The sequence below is a fragment of the Mytilus trossulus genome, chromosome 4 (genome assembly GCF_036588685.1).
Source record: "Mytilus trossulus isolate FHL-02 chromosome 4, PNRI_Mtr1.1.1.hap1, whole genome shotgun sequence".
Lineage (NCBI taxonomy): Eukaryota > Metazoa > Mollusca > Bivalvia > Mytilida > Mytilidae > Mytilus > Mytilus trossulus.
The window spans coordinates 37,486,452-37,500,970 of record NC_086376.1 but is presented as its reverse complement, the minus strand read 5'-3'; positions in this window follow the sequence as shown (position 1 = coordinate 37,500,970).

Here is a 14,519-nt window from a genome sequence, read left to right as displayed (position 1 = left end):
TAATGTCAAAATCAGAATGAACGTGCATCAATACAAGTGAAGAAAGTCTTTCTTTTCCCATGGTCAGTTACGTTTTTATGCTTTTCAGAGCTCTGAAAACGCGTTCAGCAGTAGCGGTGGAAGGGTTGCATGGTGAGAATTATTTGCAGATTACATAATATATTCGGATAAACTGTTCTTTCGGCGTCATCTCCAATGTTGCAGACTTGGTCTGGTTTATTAGATGGATCTTCTTATTGAGGAAAGAACGGACTCGTAGGCGCGAAATATGCGAATTTGATGATCCCGAAACTTTTCAGATTGTTTGGAAGAAGCATCTGGGCTAGAAAACGTTCTTCCAAATTGACAAGACGATCTCGTATAGGTCGTTTATAGTAGCGGGATCCCAACCATTTCCTAACCAGGGACAGTGATTTAATAGTACAACAACTAGTTTGTGAGCGCTCGATCCTCCTCGAAGCTGAAACAGTAGTGTAGTAGTACAATATAAGAACAACCTGTGCAAATCAGTTGCAATTTGATTAACTGGAAAGATCGGTACGAGATACTCAAAATTAAACCGGCCAACTAACAGTAATACCATAGACTCAAAACATTGAACTAAGAGTATTTGCAATTACTGGAAGTTTGTTCAAAGCTAGTTGGAACTAGTTCTTAAATAATTTTTGTTCTCCCAGACTGAAGTATCAATCAGTACACAACCAACTGATAAAATTTATTAAAAAGAAAAGTAAAGGAAACGTCTGGTTTATGTTGCATTCTAACATATGGATCGATATATAATGAAAGCATTTGAAAAATGGTAGTCCGAAGGCTTTGATCATCAAAATTTTGCATTAAAAATTATAGTTAGGACCTGAGAAGATTTTCTTCAAGGACCACCAGAAAAAAATGATTTTGAGAACTTTCTGAAAGCTTTGCTTTATACAAAAATAATCCAGGTCGGTTACTTTAAAAAATGAATAAATAGACTACAATGTCCTTTTTGTAAATTGATCCGAGTCATATTTCAGACAAATATTAACAAATTCTTGTGCAGGATCAGATTATTCTTAAAAATCAAATAGAGGGGGATGATACGGAAGCGTATTAGCGACACACATTTTTTATTTTTTATTTTTCTTCCTATGTTTGCATTATAACGCAAACCTTTGCGTTGTAACGCAAACCTTTGCGATATAACGCAAACCTTTGCGATATAACGCAAACCTTTGCGTTATAACGCAAACATTTGTTTTATCTTATTTCTTATTTAAGATTCGAGGAAACAGTAGTTTTTAATGGAGGAGGCTGGATATAATAAAATTGATCACCTTTGTAGTAATTGCAAAGTAAACTGCTTGAATAATTAGATCATATCAATGACTAATAATGAGCAGAATAATATAAGAAGATGTGGTATTAGTGCCAATAAGAAAACTCTCAATCTAAGTCACTATTCGTAAAAGTAAACCATCATAGGCCGAATTACGGTCTTCAACACGTAAACACTAAACTATAAAGGTCCCCAAAAACGATATCCAAGTTACTACTTGTATATATGATTACAAAGAAAATTGAGTAAATTGAGGTTATACCTAAGAAAAAAATCAACCCTGCTAATATAGCTATAACCGAATATAAATATACTTCCAATGTAAGCTCTCGTTTGAGAACTGTGTAAAGTAGGTTACATTCAAACAAGCTACCCTTTGGCAATAAATGTATAGAATGAAGATGTTTTATTAATAAAATTATGTTCTCTCTATTCAAATTGCTACCCAAGCATCTTAAAAATACTTCATTATATTGAAATGAAAATTCAATGACTTTCTATCAAAGAATCTTGATCATATTCTGAGTTTTAAAAAAAATGTTTCCTTATTAATAATTCATTTTAAAGCAGAAAGATCATTTTGTCTATTTGACTTGGAGGTTTCACAATTGTATGACATTATTTTTGATCTTTCAATTTTAATATGACTATAAACTATATCTATTTTCTTGTTAAATTATATACTTTTCTGATGCACAAATCAGTCTTAATTTATGTATAATTGCACTTCAATTATTCCATTATTCCTATGCATATTTATTATAATGATTTGGCCTTGTATGTATGTTTCTTTTTTTATCTACTAGTAAATCACATCCGAAATGAATGACAGACGGACATATATACAAAACTTAATGAATAACTGAAATAAAGATGTTTGCGTTATAACGCAAAGGTTTGCGTTATATCGCAAAGGTTTGCGTTAGAACGCAAAGGTTTGCGTTATAACGCAAACATAAGAAGAAAAATAAAAAAAAAAATGTGTGGCGCTAATACGCTTCCGTATGATGAATCCTGATTTGTTTAGCAACATTTAATTGAAGAAAATCATAAAGGAAATTGTAACGAACAGAGCACAATTTTACAGTCATGTCTACTGGACGTATGTTAATTTTCTAAAAAAAATTCGTTAACTTAATTTAATTCATCCAACATAACAAGAACCTGCTGTATTCGACGGCCATTTAATTTTTTATTTTATTGATCTTCCGCAGAATATCTTCAGAAGAGGATCCATATTCATTTTTTTTAACTCTTCACCAGAAGACATTCTGGTGATGTACAGAAGAGACCAATAAATCACGCCCCTGCGATTGTGTAGATCGCAGTATTGTCGTGGTACGGTCTTGAGGTCTTGCAGTTCGTATTGAGAGTAGCCAACATGTTCAAAACAATCGTAATATATCGTTGCGAAATCATGTCTAAGTAGGAGCGCGTTAATGTCAAATATTTTGTCAAATAACAAATATTGCTGTGCCATCGTATCTTGAGCGCGATTCAAGTCGCAGACACATGTACTTCGCTACGATATAACGTCGATGTTACTATACTACCTTAATAGAAACACAAATACCTTAATAATGCGACACAACAACTACGACCATTCTACGGTTATGCCTAGCTGTTCAAGACCGTATCCTTTACAAAAGTCGATTCTAGTACGACCAAGCCCGGTGTCCTCATCACGGTCTTCTTAAGACCTGACTGAGATCATATTACTACGACGATTTCCAGCTCTATAGTCGTGCTCATTGTCATTTTCACATTAAGATATAAAAGCTCTCCGAGGTTTTGTATGCATGTATTTTGGACCTAGTGTCTCTTTTTTCCAATGAGCCCAACCATGCATTACACATTTCATTGTGTCGTTTCCACTATCTTTCATTAAAACATCGTTATCTAATCTACATTGACCAGCAATATGTTGTGATTCAGGTTGGATTGGTTGGTCCAACATTTTTACTGGATCAGGCGGATAACGCCCGAGGACCTCTGTCTCTACCACTATAATATCATGTACTGTAGTACGCCGCTAGATTAAAACTGACGTGGAAAGGTAACATACGGCCAGCAAAAGCTCTTTTTTTGAGAGCCCAGCTGGTCGTGTGGTCTAGCGGGACGGCTGCAGTGCAGGCGATTTGGTGTCACGATATCACAGTAGCATGGGTTCGAATCCCGGCGAGGGAAGAACCAAAAATTTGCGAAAGCAAATTTACAGATCTAACATTGTTGGGTTGATGTTTAGACGAGTTGTATATACATTATGTACACAGCCATGTATCACCATCATTGATGGCGATCCAATGGATACATCTGTTGTAGAGTTGTCACTGACTCAGACGTACTTATAAATATAATTATTTTCTGTGACTGTATATTACATTAATTTGTAGGATCCTTTACTATAGATAATTTAGCTGATCTGTAACCATAACATCTTCATGCCTTATATATCATGTACTGTAGTACGCCGCTAGATTAAAACTGACGTGGAAAGGTAACATACGGCCAGCAAAAGCTCTTTTTTTGAGAGCCCAGCTGGTCGTGTGGTCTAGCGGGACGGCTGCAGTGCAGGCGATTTGGTGTCACGATATCACAGTAGCATGGGTTCGAATCCCGGCGAGGGTAGAACCAAAAATTTGCGAAAACAAATTTACAGATCTAACATTGTTGGGTTGATGTTTAGACGAGTTGTATATATATATATATATATATTACTACTACTACTTCTGCTAGTATGTTTTTGTTCCAATGATACAGAAAAAGGCTAAACATATGTGTGTGTGTCTATGCTTAGCATGCAAGTTCTGCTTAAAACTGTGGCCACACTTTACCAGATAGCTCGAACGGACACCGAAAGGATGGACAACATTTTCAATTTACACCATTTTCATCCTTTAGGAGTCCGTGATGTAATGAACAAATTAAACGGACGTGTAGTATGCCGAGAAATGGTAGGGGTGAAAAAGAAATAAGACAAAAAATGTCAGAATGAAAAGCCAATAAATTTGCCTGATCATGATTTAGAAGATCATATAAAAAAGAAGATGTGGTATGATTACTAATGAGATAACTATCCACAAGAGACCAACATGACACAGAAATTAACAACTATAGGTAACCATACAGTCTTCATCAAGGAGCAAAGCCCATACAGCATACATGTACATTTTTAACATGCTCATTTTTTTTCCGCCGGACCAACCGGACGTCGGATGATAAAGTGGATACTGAACGAAATGAAACAGATATGGACGGACGTCTAACGGATAACAACACTCGTTTCACGGAACGGACGGATTGAAAAAAATATTATCCGTTCGGCGTCCGTTTCGCGCTATCTGGTAGGGTGTGACTGGAGATTTAAGCACGTGTTACACCTTAACGGATAGCGCAAACGGATGTCGAACGGATTACTTTTTACAATCTGTTCATGTCCGTAAGACGTCCGTTAATTTTCGTTTCATGTCCGTTCAACATCCGTGATATCCATCAATGTCCCTTCAACATCTGTGATATCCATCAATGTCCCTTCTGTCCGGTGGACAATTTCGAGCATGTTCAAAAAGAAACCAAAAGAAGAAGACGGACATTCAACGGATGAAGTTACCGTTGTACATCCGGTAGTCGTCTTGCGGATGTGCATGCGTTCTTAAAAAGTGACAAATCATAACTGCGGGATAATACCTTGTATACTATAAATATATATATAAATGAAGCATGATTGCCAATGAGACAACTCTTCACGAGAGACCGAAATGACACAGAGATTAACAACTATAGGTCACAATACGGCGTTCAACAATGAGCAAAGCCCATACTGCATATAAAAGACCCCAAAATGACAATTGTAACGAAAAAACTTACGGCCTTATTTATATATAAAAAAAATGAACGAAAAACAAATATGTAACACCTGAGACTACTATAACACATTTAGTAGTCTCAGGTAACACATAAACAAACGACAACCACTGAATTACAGGCTCTTAACTTGGTACAGGCACATACATACATAATATAGCGGGGTTAAACATGTTAGCGGGATCCCAACCCTCCCCTAACATTGGACAGTAAAATAACAGTACAACATAGGAATCATAATCAAAGTACTGAAGTACTGAACATCAGAGGACCTCAAGTTGTGTTGAATTATTGATAAATGACAGGTGTTTATATTATACTTGCCGGACAGATATGTTCACCTTACAATATAGTACAAATAATATATAATTTGCTATATATATCATATCTGAGATACTGACTTGAACTAGAATACTTAACCTTGTGAATTATCAATGATTATTTATATGTGGTCAAATGAGAACTATTAGATTGGCATTATGACCATATAGTTGCACACATACAAAAATAGTAAGCATATAACTTATAATAGAGAATCAACATAGCAAACTCTTCTTCGAGTAGCTATATAGTCACTCACCAATGCTCACTGAACTATGATAAACAGAGGTTTAAGACAATCATATTAAAACAGACAAATTGTAATATTGGAGCTAAAGATACCAGATAAACAGCAAACTCATAAACCGAAAATAAACTTACAATCCATGACTAAAACTAAAAAAGACATGCAGACAAATAAAAGTACACTATATATAACAATAACATTTTCATGCCTTATATATCATGTACTGTAGTACGCCGCTAGATTAAAACTGACGAGGAAAGGTAACACATGCCCACCGATAGCTCTTTATTGAGAGCCCAGGTGGTCGTGTGGTCTAGCGGGACGGCTGCAGTGCAGGCGATTTGGTGTCATGATATCACAGTAGCATGGGTTCGATTCCCGGCGAGGGAAGAACCAAAAATTTGCGAAAGCAAATTTACAGATCTAACATTGTTGGGTTGATGTTTAGACGAGTGGGAACTTTCCACGTCAGTTTAATCTAGCGGCGTACTACAGTACATGCTATATAAGGCATGAAGATGTTATTGTTACAGATCAGCTAAATTATCTATAGTAAAGGATCCTACAAATTAATGTAAGATACAGTCACAGAAAATAATTATATATATATATTATAAAAACAACAAAGAAAACTAAAGACTGAGAAACAAGAACTCCACCAAAACTTCGGGGGGTGATCTCAGGTACTCTGGATGGGTAAGCAGATCCTGCTCTATAAATGACATTTATTAACAATGTTTGTTCATGTAGTATCCATGGCCAGGTCTTCTACTTTCTGGAACATTTAGCTTTTGGATCAATTACTAATGGAGTTGATGTTAACACAGCAATATTATTATCCCTTATTCTAGATTTTTGTTGCAGTCATCAAAAACTTTTTTAATGTTCATAAATAGCTTCACTGAGTTATCTTGGTTTTATTACAACACAGTCAATCATTTATCCATTATATTTAAAAAAAAAAAAAAAAAAAAGAATCTGCAGCTATACATGTACATTGTAGGTTCTGTTTTCTAATTATTAAATGATTTATTGTAAATATTACAATGTATGTAGATATCCTTTCGCCAATGATGGGGTTTTTGTTAATGGAATTTCACAACATCTCATTCTGGATAGTTTTTCAGCTGTTAGTCTTTTTTTACTTTGTTCTGGATTTAATACTTTGAATACCACTGGTTTAAGCAATGGATATTTTGCACCACACATATAGAACACAACTACCATATGCATGTGTTGGTCCTTAGTAAGAAGCATGTAAAACAGGGCTTGTAATTTTTTGGTGTTGATTTTTCGTTTGTACATTGATGTGGCCATTAGTTTTCTTGTATGTATTGTTTAACATTTGTCATTTCATGGCTATTTCTTACTGATGTATGTACATGTATAGTTTTTTTCTGATTGTAAAAGTGTTGTATGGTAAGCTTTATTTCTTTTTTGTCATTTTGTATATTAGGGCTGGTGTCTGATTACCAGATTACCCTTTTCATTTCTTTTTTTTATGAATTATGACAACGGCTGGTGTTAATTTTCATTTATGTATGTACTGTACATGTAACAACATAAAACAGTATATATACATGTATAATCTCATTCCATCATTAATATTAGTCATTGTTGGTATAAATTTATCTTAAGTTTAACAATGTACCGTGAAAGAGCCATCTTCTAACAGATACTTAGTATATAGTATGGTTATTAGTGTGAAACCACTGATTCAAAGGACAAGTTTCACTTCTTGTCCAAAATGGCCTAAAATATAAACTTTAACATAAAGCTCCAAAAAGTTCACAATTTGGTTTCTCAAATGGGTATATTTCTAAAATCTTAACGCTCAATAAATCAGTTCTTTTCATAAAAGTACATTTTATGTTCCAAATTTTGTCAAAACATGATGAGTTTGGGCAATTTTCAGACCCGAAAGCTTGAAGGATAAAGATTTGGCCACCACCTACCATCCAAAATGTTTTGTGACCAAAAGAATCCAAACCTGATATTTATAATTCATCAATATAAAAACTTTTTTGATCTTGGATGGCAGCCAAGTTTAATTATGCCAACAACAATTAAAGTTTTACCATAGTTATCTGTGGTATAATTTTCACAATTATTCGATAGTTTTGTTGTGTATGATTTACAAAAAGAAAAATAGAGATGGCAAGACCTGAAGAAGGCCGCCTGATTTTTTTAAGTGACATATGAACAACAGAGTCAGTGTGGGGCCACTAAGCTAAACTGCCCGCTTTGCACCAGCCAATATAAATGAATGCCTAGGGTGGGAATCGAACCCACATACACCAACTCTGTTGTCCCTATATTTTTAAATGAACAAAAAAATGACAAAAACAAATTTAAAAAAAATTATAAATTGGTTAAAATTTAATTATCAATTTATGCATGAAAATATCTATAGGTTGATTTTCTGTGATTCAGATGGCCACTCAGATTGTAGTCTCATAGGCTCCAATGTACAGCTAACAGCGTAAGAGTGTTAAAAATTGCTAAGGCAGACTTTTGGGGGGAGGAAGGAGCTGAAGGCAACCACTTTTCGAGGAGCTCCATGTATGGTAAATGCATAGTCCTTTCTTATTTAGTTTTACCCAAAATGTTGACTTGCTAGACCCCTTTAAAACTCCTGGATTCTCATCCAATTTGATAGAAATCTAAACTGTTTTCAAACAAGGTTGTTTAAGTAATAACAATTATGTTTGGGAATTAAAAATAGAAAGGTTCCTTTAAATGTTGCTGAACATTTTGTTTGAATTATCTAGAATATACATGTCATTTTGGTCTTTTGTGGATAGTTGTCTCATTGGCAATCATACCACATCTTCTCTTTTATATGTACATGTGGTTTTAATCGTGGACATTTTAAATCCATGTTAACTTATGCCTGACTCGGGCTTCTGGTACAAATTAGAACATGGAATTATTCATGCAAACTCACAGAAAGATTCTTGAGATTTAAATTTCCACAGAATAATATAAATAATCAAAAACATAAAACATTTTAAACATTTAACATACTAAAATTTATGATAAAAGAGATGATTTTTCCTTTCCTATCGTTAACAATCCATTTTTACATCGTGACGTTCCCTTGTCACTATCTTATGGTGTTTAAATATCTCAACTTGTACGATTCTCTCGTGTTTGTAACAATGTTTTAGATTTTAACGAGAGAAATTTATGTATTACTCAAAAATTATTACACCAGGGTTTTCCATATCACAAACTAGTCAAAACATTTACTAAATTTTATCAGCGGTATAAGGACATTATTCGTAAATATAGCTCAACATGCACTTCTTATACGTTCAGGTATTTCACATCCAATCTTTTATGGAAATATTCTTTATAAAGCACAAAGGTGTCAGTATTCACCTCAGAAACTAACAAAACCTTTGAATAGACTTATTAAGAAGGGATATAGTAACGATACTGTTTTCAGGTTGTCAGATTGCATATTTTGGCGTTAATATTGATTCACTTATAGGGTCTTTGCATTGGAACTAAACACATTTATTCATTTATTACATTTTTTTGCTGTCGTATACAAATTGTCATTTGACCAACAGAAAAACCTAATTACATATTTATGTATGTCCAATGCATTATTGGAACTGATTTAAGCAAATGACTCTTAGATTCAAGTCACTTAATATCACTTACTATTGTCGGCTGACTAGATGATCGGTCGCACTTTAACTATTGATGTCATACAACAATCCCGTTTCCATTGTGGCATCAGTTATTTTGTATCATTGTGAAGTCAAAATTTTACAGGAACCTTGGTGATGTCCAGTCGTGGCAGACAAATAGCAATAAGATGTTTAGGAAAACATGACCTAAAACCTCCTTCCAATACAAATACACAAAGACACAAATACATGGAAACCGAATAAAAATCACAAAACAGCTGGTACTGTAAATGAACCAAAAAGTATATGACTTTTTAAGAAATGTAGAGGAAAATGAAGGGGAAGGGGCCAAATAGAGTTCAAGGGGAGCAAATAAGATCGAAATTTTAAAGTTCAGTCATCTTTAAAGGTTTTTATATGAACTTTCTTGATTTGTGTGAATAACTGTTTGCTCGAACATTATAATTAAGATTTACATTGCACTCAAAATATAGGTGGGGCTGCAGCTTGTCACAAAGTTCATGTTATTTGATGATTGAGTAAAAGCAATCTAAGCCAATCAAACCTTTAAACTACATGCTTTAGGAAAAAGCTCTAACTGCTTCAAACAAGAAAGCTACCGTCAAACATAATTACATTCGTCGCAGTCATACTGTATAAAATCATCTCTTCATCATACTATCTTGATATTACTCTTCAACCTGATTTAAAATGGACTTTATCAACACACAAACAATATTATTGCAAATGCCAACAAAAGCATAGACTGTCAACGGTCAAAGAAATATAAACATCTATCCCAAACATAAAGGATGTCATTAAATCTCAGGAATACCTTCTTACGACACTTGTAGTGCTCGACCAAAACTAGAGTATGCGACTTGCTTGGTTTGGAACCCTCTCATACTGGTGAACAATACAATAAACTTGAGATGACCCGGAGTTCGACTAGGTATGACTGTTTATCATAAAGGCATGCTATAATACTCTTAAATGGCCATCCTTTATTACAACAACGCATACTTAAAAAAAAAACCCAACTAAACTCATAATGTACTTAATAAACTGAGATTACTATAAATTGAATGTGTTATAGTACTAGTCTCAGACATAATTAAGATCAATTAAGGCCTTTAGTTTTCTCGTTTGCCTGAATTGTTCACGTGACCATATTGTCGCAGTGCCAAAAAAATTACTGTTAGAGTTATTCCTTTTTTCCTTTAACAATTACTCAATGGAATTAACTGCTTCCAAATATGACCTCCTCCTCCACGCCCCCCCCCCCTTCTCACGTTAATTTCCGCAACACTAAATATATTTTAGAGAAAAGTTGACACTAACAATTATCTGCAATATAGAACAATAAACCTTAGTAGGTATGTAAATAGTTTTAACCACATGTCATGTTAGGATTTATTTATTTTTTGCTGGTACTATTCTTTTATAAATATTTTTTTTATCCTAGTACGCATGCGCAGTAGTTAGTAAACACCAAACAATCTGAGTGATAACTGGATACCACAAAAAGAAGAAGAACGAAGTTTAAGTATATTTAGGGACTTTAACCTGTATTTTGCTAAGCAGACTTTTCATATCCCTTCTGTTAATGGCTAGATTAATGTCTTTTATTGTTACCTTCGATCCACTATATTCATTTCAAAATCCAAATTTCTCATGCCAACAAAAGTTGACAAATTTAAATGAGTCGAGTAGACCGGTAAATACTACGATTAAAGTTAACCGATTAATATAAAAACACAGTACCCCCCAATCCACTCTGTTGTCATTTTTTTTTTAATTATTAACATTATTAAAAGACTGTTTAAGATGTTGCACAATTTTATATATTAATAAATGAATGAAATGAATGAAAAGATCTGAAATGTATGAGGCATATATATGTATCATATGACAAAGCTGAATCAAATTTTTAAATTTTTTGGGAGAGGGGTGGTGTGATATGCACACCAAAACCATGGCAGTATAAACAGTTCGTTGATTATGGCTATTATCTGACAGAAGCAGAAGCAATAGGAAAGAAGGTTCATCTTTCATCAATTATGAGATGACAAAAAGATAGTTAATCACTTAGGCATTTAAATTCAACTAATAGATTTTTTTTCAATAGAAGTGAACATAATTCAGTTCTGGTCAATAACACCTGGAGCATGTAGCTTGATCAATTGATTTCTAAATAAAAAGATTTGCATTTTTTTAGTTGTAGAAAAAAACAATGCTTCAGTTAATCATGCATTGTTGTTTCTGAAATGCTTCAAGTATTTACAAATACAACTGATATGTAGTTGAAAATGCTCATAGGTACATTTCATACCATAAATTTTAGAAAAGGAAGTCCCTGTATACCTTTTCTAAACACTTGTACACTCTTAAACAGGGAATACCCCACTTTTTATACCCACGTCAAAGTTTTGACGTGACATATAATGGTATACAAATGTCTGGCTTCCCTCTGTCCATCTGTCCCTTACTGTATTACTATTTTGTCTGTCCAGAATCCACATGTCGCACTGTAACTTGAGAAACCCTTGTCCAAATTTCATGAAACTGAAGATAGTTGTTTCTTATGATGGTCAAACAATCTTTATACTTTTTGGTGAAAATAGGATTTAAACTTTTTGAGTAACGGGACTCTATAACTAAAACAGGGGTGTGTTTTTTTCACATGTTGCGCTGTATCTCAAAAATGATTTCTTATTATTGCTTTAAACTTTACACACTTCTTAATTATTCTAATAAAAAAATCTGTATACTTTTTGGTGATGATTTAAAATTTTATTTTAGAGTAATTGAGTTTTTTGTATAAAAGGGGGGGTTGGTTATTTAATGTCACTTTGTATCTCATAAATGATTTATAATTATTGCTTAAAACTTAACACACTTCTTAGTTATATCAATCTAAAGATCTGTATACTTTTTGGTGATTCAAAATTTTACTTTAGAGTTATTGAGTTTTTTGTAAAAAGAAGGGGGACTTTCACATGTTTCATCATATCTTAAAAACCATTAATGACTATTGCTTAAAACTTTACACACTTCTTAGTTATATTAATCTAAAGATCTGTATATTTTTTGGTGATGATTCAAAATTTTATTTTAGAGTTATTGAGTTTCCTTTTTTCATATGTCGTGCTGTATCTCAGAAACTATTTCTGCTTATTGCATAAAACTTCTTACACAAGACAAAGGGCATATCATGCACTCGTGGCACAGCTATTTATTCTGACTTGACTATGTATTACTGGTAAATTATTAAACCAGGGATATCTATACCATAAATTACTTAAAACCTTTACTATTTCAAACAGGATAGCACATCCTCATTTTTACGGAAATGTTGTTAACCGTGCCCGGAAATTTAGAAATGATCCATGTAAACTTGTCGCTCCTTTAAATAAACTTATTCTAAAAGGTTACCTATTCAACACTGTAATGAGATCATTAAATATTGTTTTATTGGTATAAATATTGATTTTGTTATCAGTAAATTAAAAGCTAACTAAATATTCCTAGTATGTTGTATGTAAATACATATTCATGGATCTACAATCTGTTGATACCTGTAACTTGGCATTGCACAAGGTCATGTTTTTCTCTGGCTGTTTATGACGTCTTTACTCTAAATCCATTGGATGTTGGATGTGTACGGATTGATAGTTTAGTCTTAGTTGCATGATTTTTTTATTAGTTGTTAGTGGCTTTGAACTAGCTGTCAGATAACTGAGTACTCTCAGATCTGTTTATTGTGTCTTTTTTGTGTCGGGATGTATAAGTTCCAGGCCACGTCCACTTGAATTTTTGTCCATCTGATGAGTTAAGTCTTTTTCAACTGATTTTTATAGTTCGTTCTTATGTTGTACTGTTATACCACTGTCCCAGGTTATGGGGAGGGTTGGGATCCCACTAACATGTTTAACCCCGCCACATTATTTATGTATGTGCCTGTCCCAAGTCAGGAGCCTGTAATTCAGTGGTTGTCGTTTGTTTATGTGTTACATATTTGTTTTTCGTTCAATTTTTTACATAAATAAGGCCATTAGTTTTCTCGTTTGAATTGTTTTACATTGTCTTATCGGGGCCTTTTATAGCTCACTATGCGGTATGGACTTTGCTCATTGTTGAAGGCCGTACAGTGACCTATAGTTGTTAATGTCTAAGTCATTTTGGTCTTTTGTGGATATATAGTTGTCTCATTGGCAATCATACCACATCTTCTTTTTTATATTGACCCCAACTTGTTACATCTAAACAAAAGGTAGGGTACATTGTAGATAGGTAGGGATTTTTTATTTTTTATTTTACATTGAGTCTATAGGAGCAAATTATTTCGACTTAATGAAAAATCCCCTCATTAAATCTTTAGGGTAGGCTCTAAGATTAGACTAAAATGTAAAATAGGTAGGGTAACTGGAACCACACAGATTTTAATTTGGCTTCATGCAGTAATATGTTTCATTCTTAAAACATCATTCTTACTAAATTTTTAACTTCACTGTCTTTCATGATAATTTTCATCTCACTTCAGTTTTTGAATTTTAAGTACTTTATGAGACTTGCTGTTCCCTTATATAAGAGGATAGAAATGTTTTTTAACTCAGTTGTCAAGCATTCATTTTCTGCCACTACATACAAATGAGTAAATGTCAAGATGGTTAAAATTTGATCGTGATTTGTCAAAATATCCTAATCACAAATCATCAGAGATCTCAAATAACTAGGGTTACTGTTATTTTCTATAATGGTGGCCAATCAACTTTTTTGAAGAGAGTTATACCCCTTGGAAATTACAAATTTATGGAAAATGGCTGCATTAGCGCTCTTACAGCAATTTTTTGGACAGATTGTTATATATGACAGCAAACAATTTTGGTATAACATTGTAGCTGTCTGTGTTTTCCAAAGACTTTTAGTTTCCAGACAATAACTTAAGTTTAAGTGAATGATTTTATGGGTTATGTTCACAACAATTTTGGAATTAAGGGCCTAAAAAGGGGTCCAAATAAGCATTTTTCCAGTTTCCAGACAATAACTTGTGTGTAAGTGTACAGATCTTTCTGAAATTGAACCACAAGGTATCATACCAAAAATGGAAGGTTGGGATTAATTTTTGGTG